Source organism: Hippopotamus amphibius, chromosome 10, assembly GCF_030028045.1.
Source record: "Hippopotamus amphibius kiboko isolate mHipAmp2 chromosome 10, mHipAmp2.hap2, whole genome shotgun sequence".
Lineage (NCBI taxonomy): Eukaryota > Metazoa > Chordata > Mammalia > Artiodactyla > Hippopotamidae > Hippopotamus > Hippopotamus amphibius.
This window is the reverse complement of record NC_080195.1, coordinates 63,231,772-63,244,683: the sequence shown is the minus strand read 5'-3', so window position 1 is coordinate 63,244,683 and position 12,912 is coordinate 63,231,772. Positions and strand designations below refer to the sequence as shown.

The following is a 12,912-nucleotide window of genomic DNA, read 5'->3' as shown; positions in this document are numbered from 1 at the left end:
ACTATAGGGTGGTTAACAATCGCATCCCATGAGTTTTCTGATGTACTTCACCTGAGGTCATATTCACTATACAGTGATTGCGTTATTCTCTCCTAAGCTTTCTAGAAAATTGCTAGGCATTATGAACTCAACCAGTGTTGATTTGATTAATCCCACAGATTTTATAAAACACTGCTACCAGTGTGGAGTAAGATGATTTAGATATCAGGGAGCATATAAGCAATGCTTTGTTTGATGGTTTATAGTTTAAGATTGGGAAAAATGAACATTCTTAGACATCTGTGTATTCAGAGAAACTTAGGCATAAATCGTAGTTCCGGAACTTTTAAATTGAAAGAATTTGGGTGATTATTTAACTGCTCTGAGATTTTCTCATCTTAATATTGGGTAATGGTCTCTGCCTCGTGGAATTCTGATAACTAAATGAGAGAATTATGTTGTGTACCTGATACATTGCCTGGCACATGGGACACGCAGTCAAGAAATGGTAAAGAAAAATGTGATCACGATTCAGTAATCTTGAATACACTATAATATACTTTATTACAGTATCTGTGTGTCCAAACTGTTTTGCATATTTATATTTACACACACACTTATATAAGAGTTTTAAAAAATTGTCAGAAGTGCATGAGCCTGTGTATTCTACAGTTCTATTGAAAATTAATAGTGGCTTTATTCTTATCACTGAAAGGGTGAATCCTGTAGAAGTACTAGTCACCCTACGATCTAATAAATCACTTCTTGCCATTGAGAACATGGAAGTCCTAACGACATAGTGATTGCCAAATGTGGATATGTGGCCTTGACTCTGGATATCAATGAGATCAGCATGAAAGAAATCAAATTTTATATAATCTCAACGTACAAGGTACAAGAACAAGAGACAGTGCCACAGAAATTTTCTTCACTATGTAGAGCAAATGCTGTTTGGTTTTCAAAAAAAATCAACATTTCTGCTTCAAGATTTTGATGCTGCTGTTTTCCAATGAGGGTGAGATTATTTAGATTCCTTCGAGGACTTCTCTGTTGGCATTGTCCCCTCACACTCAGAATCAGGACAACAGAGGGTATCTCTTAGGGGCTCAAAGCTTTATGCTATTTCTAAATGACAGTTTAATTTAGAATAATGCACACATATAAATAATTTCGGGGTGAATTATTCTTCACATTATTCCAAGTGCTTTTCTTTATAAATGAATGATTGTTGCAACAGCTATCAGTTACATATTTAGCTGGATTATTGATAGAGTAAAACTATTTCAAAAATAGAATCTTTTAATTGTTAGGGATTAGATAGTCTGCTTGGGCTGCCATAACAAAATACCACAGACTGGGTGACTTAAACAACAGATATATTTTTTTACAGTTCTGGAGGCTAAAAGTCTGTGATCAAGGTGCTGACAAATTCTGTTTCTGGTGCAGTTTCTCTTCCTGGCTTATGTACCGTTGCCTTCTTGCTGTGTCCTCACGTGACCCTTTCTCTGTGTGAGTGACCTTTTCTCTGAAAGAGTGCTCTGGTCTCTTCCCCTTCTTATAAGGACACCAGTTCTATCAGATAATGGCCCCACCCTAATGACCTCACTCAGCTTTTACCTACTTTGAGGGTGTATCTCCAAATACAATCACATTGGGCTTTGAGGTTTCATCATATGAATTTGAGGGCAACCAGTTCATTTCATACCAGTGGTAATTGTTTTTCTGTGCCAGAGTGAAGTGAAAGTTTAAAAAAAAAATACTTTCCCTGTTATTTAATCTATAAACAAGAAAATCTGGTTTATTATAGTCATCTAAGATTCTAAAAATATCTTTGGATCTTTTGAGGTGGGAGACATTTGAAATTGCTGAATTCGTACTTCTTCCACTTTTAAGTCACTGTGCTTGAAAAAGTATCTTTCAAGTGAAGGAATCAAATGTAAGAACTTGAAAAGTGTTTGGTATGATGGAGGAATTACATCATTGTAAAAATTGATTTCCATGTGTATTCACTGTTATCTAGGAAAGGAATGTATTTGAAAATTAGGTTAAGGAATAAGACAATTACTCTTCTGAGTTATATCTGTTTCTGCTTACTATAATCAAGCCAATTCACATTTTTCAAAGCTATATTCTTTTACTGTGTGAATCAGTTGTGAATTCAACAGGGAAACGGCATACGTGTAAAGATTCAGGAAAACAGGAAGAAAAGATTGTGTATTTGAAATAAAGCCAACAGAAGCCACAGAGTTCTAAATCTGCTATTCTACCTGTTTATTTTCCTGCCTCTCTTTCTTTCTCTCCCTCTTTCTTTCTTTCTTTTTCTTTCTTTCTTTCTTTCTTTCTTCCTTCCTTCCTTCCTTCCTTTCTTTTTCTTTCTTTCTTTCTTTCTTTCTTTCTTTCTTTCTTTCTTTCTTTCTTTCTTTCTTTCTTTCTTTCTCTCTCTCTCTCTCTCTCTCTCTCTCTCTCTCTCTTTCTTTCTTTCTTTTTCTTTCTTTCTCCCCTTTTTTCTTCTTCCTCCTTTCCCATCTTTCCTCTGATATCAACTCTTAAGTTAGGTAATCCTTGTATTCCTCAAATAATAATCTAAATGCAATTCTTTGAACATCTGTACAGTACTTCTTTCTACTACACAGTAGGAACTTTTTCTATTAGATAAATCAGTTGTTGGGTGTTTAGGATCAGTGATGGGTAATAGTATTGATGTTGGCTCAACTTAACTCTTAGTTTTTATCTTTGAACTTTTTAAAAAATTGTGTGTTCTGTGTCGATAGAATAATTTCAGTTTCTGGTGATTTGATGCCTATCTAAAACAGAAAATATACTTGAAAGGAAACAAACCTTTTGGACTTACATACCTTTGTATAAAAATAATTTTAAATTCATTTGTAATTTTTTTTTCTCACCTTGTGTGTTTATAGACTAAAGATCAGCCCTTGAGCACTGATCTAATTTTGTGGAAGGCAGTTTAATTGGTTGAAAGTTATTTTAACTCTTTATCTACTTTTGATTTCAATTTCCCTCTAAAGCTATTTACAGAATGACTCAAACTCAAGCCTTATATATAATAAATTTTAGCAAAAGTATTTCTTCTGAACAGTAGGATCAGTCTACTGGTTATTGAATTTACTAGTTAAGGACAGTACAAATAAATTCAGACATAGCCACTTCATCCATCATTACTACTCTGAAAGGTGACGGATAAATTATCCCTCTGATCTCTATTACAGAGAATCGTGTCTCTCCAGGAAAATAAATGGATCTAATGGGGTGAAATTTCTCATAACATTTTTCCAGAATTTCCATGCATTTTAATGAAAATATGTACTGCATTTACTGGGTATTCTGTACATACACAGATAAGTATAAATATACATGAGCGTATACATGTAATTTTTTCAGATAACCTCTTCAGGAAGCCAGGAGATTAAATTTACACTAGAGTCGATTTTGTCGATGGCTGTATCCCCCAAACCTAGAAACGGTGTCTGGCATGTGGAACTTGCTTACTGAACATTTGGTGAATTAGTAATGCAGGAGTTCACGTTTTATTAACCATGTATTGCACTGACGTTGTTAATAAGTATTCCCAGGTCTACCTGGAGATAGTTATTCTTCCCAGTCTGAGTTCAGGGAGAGGAGTGTTCGTCAAAAATAAGTCTTTCTGTGCATTTACGTTGCGGTTAGTCCTATAATCAATAAATGTTAGTGAGCTTAAGAACTTAAAATGCGCAGAGAAAAACTTCTGGGTACCTGTTGGCTTGTTTATAGTGTACATTGAGTCAGCAAGGGTTTATTAAGACTTGTAAACCTTCTGCCAAGTATTTCCCTAGCACCCATCAGTGGCCCTATGAGTGGAGTGAATGTGAAGGTTCTGAGATTTAAGGAAGGCAAATTGGTTCAGGCTTAGCCTAAAGAGATGCTATGTGGTACCTGGATTCAGTTAATATGTAACATAAAGGTTGACTGAAGTCCACATTTAGATGTTTTATTCTTGTGGGGGAGAGTACTATTTTTAGGATATTTCTATATTCAAATTGATGTATAAAGATGTTAGAGAAGAACATTGTGTTTTGGTTTTATATAGACTTTTTTATTAATTTTTTTAATTTATTTATTGGCTGTGTTGGGTCTTCGTTGCTGCACATGGGCTTTATCTAGTTGCTGTGAGCGGGGGCTACTCTTCATTGTGGTATGCAGGCCCCTCATTGTAGTGGCTTCTCTTGTTGTGGAGCACGGGCCCTAGGCGCATGGGCTTCAGTAGTTGCAGCACAGGCTCAATAGTTGTGGTGCATGGGCTTAGTTGCTCCGTGGCACATGGAATCTTCCCAGGGCAGGGCTCGAACTCATGTTCCCTGCATTGGCAGGTGAATTCTTTACCACTGTGCCACCTAGGAAGTCCCTTATATAGACTTTTATAATTTACTTAAGTTAGTTGTTCTGCCTCTGCCATGGTTATATTACTGTTCTAAAAGCAGATGAGTTACATAATTATTTCAGTGTTTCCTTAACATTTACTGTAAGGCCATTTATTACTAAGCGTCCCTTCAAGACAGAAGTATTCCACTTCAGGAATGTGATGTTTTAAGGTGTTGAGTTACCATAGGCACATACAGTGTACAGGTTTCTTGGAAAGGTCAGCTAGATGGGGAGGAACTGGCTTCTGAACAAGGCTTAAATAATAAGAAGATACCATTTATGTGGTGAACACTGGGAAATCAGATAAACTTGTTTCAAACTCAGGACTTAGGCATTATATAAAATGATGTTGTCTTTTTTTTTTAAGCTCTTTATCGGAATGATGTTGGCTTTCACGTGTGTGACGTATTTTCACATATCTGTGTGATTTGGAGGGAGGTTACGTACCACAATCACACCCAGGCTTAGTGTGTCTCTTTGGTAGGCCCGTGGAGAACTCCGTTCCAAAAGCCACAGCCGCAGGTTTCCTGACAGTGCCCTCCCGACCAGGAGCTGTTCTAATCTTGTCATGCAAAATAAAAATAGGAGCAGAAGTCGTCCTAATAAATTTTAGCCTAAGTCATAATTTCTGTGATGAAGAAAGACCTGCTGTCATTCCCTTCCCATGGCTCTATGAGTTCTTCCTCAGCCAGAAGGATTCATTTCTCCCCACATGTAGCCAAGGACCACAGGTTTGCCTGTTTAGTCATGTGAGTGGGGGCAATAGAGGGTTCCTGGGTCCAGACCTGAGAGGGCTGACCAGGCTGGCCAGCCATTTGATAGAAAATGAGAAAGGAAAAATGCATTCCTCAGGGCAGGCTGCCTGAGAGAGAGGAAGGGCAACAAAGCAACAAGAACAGCAAAGTGTTTCTTCATTTGACATTTTGGATGGGGCTGTTTTACTTTGAGTTTTGCTGTGTTTGCTCAGTTGTGTCTCTCTTTTTTTTTTTTTTCCAGTTGTGTCTCTTTTTATGAATTTTTACCTAATCATCAAAGTCGTAGAATTTTTTTTACTGATTATTTCTATTATAAAATATTCCATAGAGTTTATAATGTGCCTGTGAAAAAATATTTTAGAACTTATACTTCCTAATGCTTACAAACATTCTTATTCTTGTCTCTAGACTGTCAGCTGCATAATGCTCACTGTTGTTTCCTGGCGGTTCATGTGGATAGGTGGAAACGTAAAGATTTCCTTATAGAAGACAGCTTTAAATGGATCACTTTTTTCAGCTGTCATTCGATCTCAGACGCATAGGCTCCAGAGTCAGATGGCCCCTACAGAAGACGAAATCTAACTCAGTTGTTTACTGATTGGGCTGTGGGAACGTTACTTAATGTCATCTGTAAAATGGGGTGGATACCGACCATGTAAGGTTCTTATGAGGATTAAAAGTGCTGGAGGGTACCCTGCCAACCCAGCACACAGCAGGGTTGCTAAGAAAATGTGTTTGTTCTCACAATGGACAGTGGGCATTTGACTTTTTTACTACTTTAACTATTCCTTGAAATAGAATTTCAAGCATGTTATTGTCTCTGTTCACCACAAGGGAAATGTCTTCGTTATATTGCACATCTTTGTCATAAATCTTTATTGAATACAGGATTGGCTTGCTTTAAGTCATGAGGAAAGAATAACATTTACTCTTTATATTGTTGGATATCTTAAAATATTTTCTACACAATCATAATAATAGATGTTTGAGTTTAATTATACTTTGCCCAGTTTAACTTTGCAATTTCATTAAAGTGTAATCAAAGCTCAAATATATGAAAGTATTAGGAAGTAAGTCATCTACCCTTCAGTGGATTATAGTTATTTCAGGTGTATTATCGCTTCATACTGTTGGTATTAACAAAATTATCACCTCAAACAACAAGTACATTATTTAAACATAATAGTACGTTTTTATAATCCACACAATTTTTTAAAAAAATTATTTATTTATTGGCTGCGTTTGGAGTTGCATTAGGTCTTCGTTGCTGTGCATGGGCTTTCTCTAGTTACGGCGAACAGGGGCTACTCTTCATTGCAGTGCGTGAGCTTCTCATTGCAGTGGCTTCTCTTGTTGTAGAGCACGGGCTCTAGGCACGTGGGACTCAGTAGTTATGGCACACAGGCTCGGTAACTGTGGCTCACGGGCTCTAGAGCGCAGGCTTAGTAGTTCTGGCTCATGGGCTTAGTTGCTCCACGGCATATGGGATCTTCCTGGACCAGGGATTGAACCCAAACCCGTGTCCCCTGCGTTGGCAGGTGGATTCTTAACCACTGCGCCACCAGAGAAGTCCCAATCCACACAGTTTTCTTCAAAGAAACAATTATTTTAACAAAACAAGGAGCTGTATTATGAATTCTTAGTGAATTTTAAAGTGAGAGCTATTTTTGTAAATTGATTATCTCAACCTGATAACTATAAAAAATTTAAAAAATTTTAAACAGCTGTGAACTCATGACCTTACTCTGTTAGTTTATCCATAAACTAGAAAAGCAAAATTTCCCTTCATTTTAGGTCATTGGCTTAGCATTTCACAATTAATTGATCCAAGAGAAGAAAGTATTTTTATTTCTAATAATTTTCATGCACATGAATATGAAGCAATACAACTTTGTCTTTTGTCCCTAGTAATTTTTATTAATTTTGAATATCTCTATAATTAGTGTATCTAAACTAGTTTGGAAGATAATTTAGGACCACCTATGGAAATACCTTGGTTCCTTCAAAAAGCTGCTCTGTAGGTTAGCATGTATGTATTAGGTGTTTGTGGGGTTTTTTTATAGCAATTTTGCCTTTTCCTAGTCAAATATGTGAACTTTCTAACCATAACAACTATGGGTTTTATAGACTTTAGTTATATACTTTTTCTGTTATTAGTGTACTATATATTGAAATGCCAAACCTTTCTGGCCCACCTATAAGAGTGAAGAGTGTTTGCACTCTTTCTCCAGCTTTTGTATTCCTTTTTAGAACCTAAACTGCCTATAGTAATCTCACTGGAAAAATGTTTTATTTAAAGATAGAGTAATATACTTTCTGCTCCTCTATTTGTTTACCTGATAAATGTTTATTTGAACTACTATGTGCAAAGTGTTAGATACTGTCAAGATCACAATATGATAATAGAAGGCAAACTAATTAGGTAGAAAAAAGGTAGATAAACAAACCTCCTTAAGAGTTCTGAGGAAGATCTAAAATCCCTGATAGGAATTATCAGGAAAGACTACACAGAGGAGTAAATACAGAAGTCTGGAGAAGGTGAATACAGGTGTACTTCATTTTATTGTGCTTTGCAGATATTGCATTTTTTTTCTTTTTTTTAGATACTGCATTTTTTACAAATTGAAGGTGAGACAACCCTGGGTTGAGCAAGTTTATCAGCATCATTTTTTTTCCAACAGCATTTGCTCACTTTGTGTCTCTTTGTCACATTTTGGTAGTTCTCACAATATTTCAAACTTTTCCTTTATTATATTCATCATAGTGATATGTGATCAGTGATCTTTGATGTTATTATTACAAAAAGATTACGACTTGCTGAAGACTCAGATGATGGTTAGCATTTTTAGCAATGAAGTATTTTTTTATCAAGGCATGTACATTTTTTTAGACATAATGCTATTGCATACTTAGAAGACTACAGTATAGTGTAAACATACTTTTATATGCGCTGGGAAACCAAAACATTTGTGCAACTTGCTGTATTATCGGGATATTTGCTATATTCAGGTGAACTGAATCCAAACCCACAATATCTTCAAGGTATGACTGTAGACCCCTTTTGCCGTTTGGATGGGATGTTTGTAAGGGTAAAATGGGAAATTTTGGTTGAGAGCTAGATGTAAAGGGTCTTGAATGTCAGAGTGAGTTTAATTTTTTTTTCTTAAAAGCACATACACCACGGAAAATTTTTGAGCAGACAGTATAAATGGGATGGATTGGAAGGGAAAAGAGGTAGGCCTTGGAAAGTTTGCTTTGCGGGGCTTTAGCATATCCTAGGTAAAAAGAAATTTGTTTTTCTAATAGGGTTTGAGAGTTGTAAATAGGACCATCGTGGGAGACATTATGAAGATTATACCCTGGCTGGATATGTGTCTTAAAATATTTTGGATTGAGGTATCCAACTCACCAAATCAAATAAATCTTTTCCCAGTTTGCAAGGCAAAAATTAGTGGGTACTCACTTTTAAGGATTCTTTCAGTGAACATTTTCTCAAATGTCTGATGCCTACTACTGTTTATCCTGTATGTGTCTGTTTCTGTTTTTTAGTGATTGTAAATTTAGCTTTCATTCTGTTTCTCAAAGAATACCAATCCTGTTTTGTTACTTGAGCCACACTCATGTAGAATTTAGCAACAGATTGAACTTGTGTTTGGGGGTGTAGAAGGAATCATAAGAGGGAAGGAAGCAGTAGGGGGTGTTGAAAAGGAAGTCAGAGATAGGTATTTAGATAATTCTACTACTAGAAGTAAGACAGAGTAGTAGAAACTGATTTGTGGGAGGGGACGGTGAAGTTTGGGATGGATTGGATTTGAAATGTGGAGAGACTATCCATGTGATTATGTATATGATGTGTTTATGAATTTGATATGCATTTGGAAGAGATTCTAGCTGAAGATAGGTGTAGCTTAAGAGCTGAAAAACAGCTGAAACTTTGAAAATTGGTGAAGGTAGAAAATATGGTTAAGACAGAACCTTTGAAAACACCTACCTACTTGTTAAGAGAAGTGTAAAGGAAAGAAAAACCATCAGGTCTGTGGTGGGAAAAGCAAGAGAGTATAGTGCTAAGGAAGATGGGAAAGATTTTTCAAGAAAAATAGAGATATTTAATGCTTAAAAAAGGTGTTTGGGTTAGGTGATTCATGGGTCCTTTGAAGAAAGCAGTTTTAAAAATAATTTTATTGAAGTATAGTTGATTTACATATTCTTGTACAACATAGATTCAATATTTTATAGATTGTACTCCATTTGAATTTACCTTAAAATATTGGCTATATTCCCTGTACTGTACAATATAATCTTGTAGCTTATTTATTTTATACATAATATTTGTACCTTGTAGTCCCCTATGCTTATCTTGCCCCTCCCCCTTTCTCTCTCCCCAGTGGTAACCACTAGTTTGTTCTCTGTATCTATAAATATGTTTCTGTTTGGTCATATTCATTTCTTTTATTTTTTAGATTCCACATATAAATGATAACATACAATATTTATCTTTCTCTGTCTGACTTATTTCACTAAGGGTAATACCCTCTAGTTCCATCCATGTTGTTACAAATGGCAGAATTCCATTCTTTTTTTTTTTTATGGCTAAATAATATTCTATTGTGTATTTGTATGTATGTGTGTGTATATACCTATACACACACTGTATATACCACATCTTCTTTATTCATTCATCTGTTGATGAACCATTAGGTTGCTTTCATATCTTGGCTGTTATAAATAATGCTGCTATAAACATTGGGGTGTAGGTATCTGTTCGAATTAGTGTTTTTATTTTCTTGGAATGTATACTCAGGAGTGGAGTTGCTGGATCACATGGTAGCTCTATTTTTAGTTTTTTGAGGAACGTTCTTACTGTTTTCTGTAGTGGCTGTACCAATTTACGCTTCCACTAACAGTGTACTAGGGTTCCCTTTTGTCCATATCCTCGCCAACATTTGTTATTTGTAGACTTTTTGGTGATAGCCATTCTGATTTTGTGGTTTTGATTTACATTTGGAGAGCAGTTTTTGTAGTCAAGGCAGAAGCCAAGTTGTATATGTGTTTTCAATATTCCCCATTTTATTTCCACTTGCTCGATTCTATTTTTAGCTGAAACTGTAGGTTGAGCCACTGTCTTCCTGGAGTAATCTATAATGACTCATAAAGGCATACCCTGGGGGCATAGAATTCATCTTCTATAAAGATAATTTTAATATTCTTTAAATGTGTTACCTAAGACTGTTTCAAATCAGATCTTATCCAGATGCTAATATAATATCCTCAGATACACTGTGTGACTTACTTTAAAATATCATCAGCAAACAGACTTCCTAAATGCCTCACCTTTAGGACTTATATTTATTATAATTGGCATTACAGAGGGATGATAAATGAATTCCCTTCATTGCCAGTTCTTCTTTTACACTAAGTTCAGTGATACTTTTCAAAAGGCCTACTGTTTTAATAAAGATCCTATAGAAAGGTCTTTGGATTAGTAGGACCACCTGCATATGAAATTTCTAGATTAGAATCAGATACATAGCGACTTTTGTTTCCATCTGCAGAGACTAGCTATAAGGGTATAAAAGACTCACCCTAAGTAGTGATAATGACTATAGTTTTAAAGAACTGCAATAGTTATTTGCATTTTGTGCTAATTTCTCTGTGTGTATTATGGTGTGTGTATTTTTTTTTTAATCTTCACAATGACCCTTAGATGTAGGCATCATTACTCTCATTTCATGTATAAGAGAACTGAGGCTCAGAAGATTTAAATAAATTGTCTGAGCTTCTTGAGTAACTGAAAACAGAGCCAGGATTCAAATCAGCTCTTTCTGACATTCAAAGACCATGTTCTCTACATGGGCCATGCAGTTTAATGATGTAAATATTTGAAATTTGAGCTTTAATACCCTTTATGGCAACTACTGGCTCCAGTAGAACCCAATTGGAACCCAATGCTTTATTACTTTCTTACCTTTTCCCTCCAACTAGGGATGAATAGTTTCTTTTGCTTAAACGTGTTGCCATTCTCTACTGTTGATTTTCAGGCACTCTTCTCTATATTTAATTCCCTTATTTATTTCTTTAATCTTCACATCAACTATATATGAAAGGTAGATGCATTTCCCCCTCAACATTTTTTTTAAAGTGTAGATATATATTTTTAATGTAGTTTAGTCCAAAAATATTCATGTTACTATCTTCCCTTTCTCCATCCCATTACTATTTTATACATTATACATCATTTTTTAAAACTAATTAATTTATTGGCTGTATTGGGTGTTTGTTGCTGTGTGCAGACTCTTTAATTGTGGCGAGTGGGGTCTACTCTTCATTGTGGTGCGTGGGCTTCTCATCGTGGTGGCTTCTCTTGTTGCAGAGCACAGGCTCTAAGCATGCGGGCTCAGTAGTTGTGACCCACAGGCTTAGTTACTCCGCGGCCTGTGGGATCTTCCCGGACCAGAAATCGAACCAGACACGGGTTCAATTGGTTGAGAATCCACCTGCACTGCGCCACCAGGGAAGTCCCCAACATTTTATTTTGAAACTTCAAACATATAGCATATGTTTATACTCACCACCTAGATTCAGCCAATAACATTTTGCTATACTTATTGTATTACATATTTATAATCCGTGCATCCATCATCAATTCATTGTTAATACATTTAAAAGTAAAAGACATCACTACAAATCCCCTAAGAACTTCAGCACGCATATTATTGACTCTAGCTCAGTATTTATATACAGGTCTTTTCTTTTGATGTAAAATGTACACTCAATGAAATACACGTCTTAAATATACATTTTCTGAATTTTGGTAAACTCATATGTGTACCTGTATAATCCAAATACCTTGAAGATATAAAATATTACTACTGGTGGGTGTCTCTATTCCCATTTTGTACCTGAGGAAACTGAAACACAGAGAAATTAAATAATCTTCCCTAGGTCACACTGCTGATACGGACAGAACTGGAATTCAAGCTCTGTCAGTCTGGCTGCAGGCTTTGTGTTCTTAACCACACCACCATACTGCCTGTGGATTATCCTCACCATGTTCAGGTATCCTTTTGCATTCATGCATACAAATGTAATATTTGTTTTTAACCTATGTGTGTTGGCACAGAAGTAGTATGCTTGGAATTAGTGAGTGTAGAAATGTTCTAGAAATGCATTGGTTCCTTACCAGAGGTTTATGGCAAGAGAAACTAAGAGGGAAAGAATTATCCTTCATCAAAATACTATTGTGAATCTCTGTGTAATAATTGTGTCTTAACTGGCATCCTTGATTAATGTTTCCACATACAAAGTGACAGTCAATTTGTTCTTTTTTTTTAGATTTCTTTTTTATTTTATTATTATTACTATTGGCTGCATTGGGTCTTTGTTGCTATGCACGGGCAATCTAGTTGCTGAGAGTGGGCACTGCTCTTCATTGCAGTGCTTGGGCCCCTCATTGCGGTGGCTTCTCTTGTTGTGGAGCACGAGCTCTAGGCTCGCGGGCTTCAGTAGTTGTGGCTTGCAGGCTCTAGAGCACAGGCTTAGTAGTTGTGGCCCATGGGCTTAGTTGCTCTGAGGCATGTGGGATCTTCCTGGACCAGGGATCAAACCTGTGTCCCCTGCACATCACTATGCCACCAGGGAAGTGTCCTGATAGTCAGTTTCTTAATGATGACACTGAGGTTCAGAAAAATCCTAAAGTGCCACTTGAAACAATTCTAGGTAATATAGTACAGTTTTGTATTAAACATGTTTTTTCTCTGTTATA

The 12,912-nt window shown here is 36.1% G+C and overlaps 1 protein-coding gene across 12 annotated transcripts in view; it reads left to right on the top strand.

Moving 5' to 3' along the window:
* BBX (BBX high mobility group box domain containing) overlaps positions 1-12,912 on the top strand; it is a 268,773-nt gene that overhangs the window by 116,391 nt on the left and 139,470 nt on the right. The window contains exon 4 of one of the 12 annotated variants that reach the window (XM_057696541.1): positions 12,093-12,206. The exons of the other annotated variants lie outside the window; for them this stretch is intronic. The gene's annotated coding sequence lies outside the window, so the exon portion shown is untranslated. The remainder of the gene's footprint in view (positions 1-12,092; positions 12,207-12,912) is intronic. 12 annotated transcript variants of the gene reach the window in all.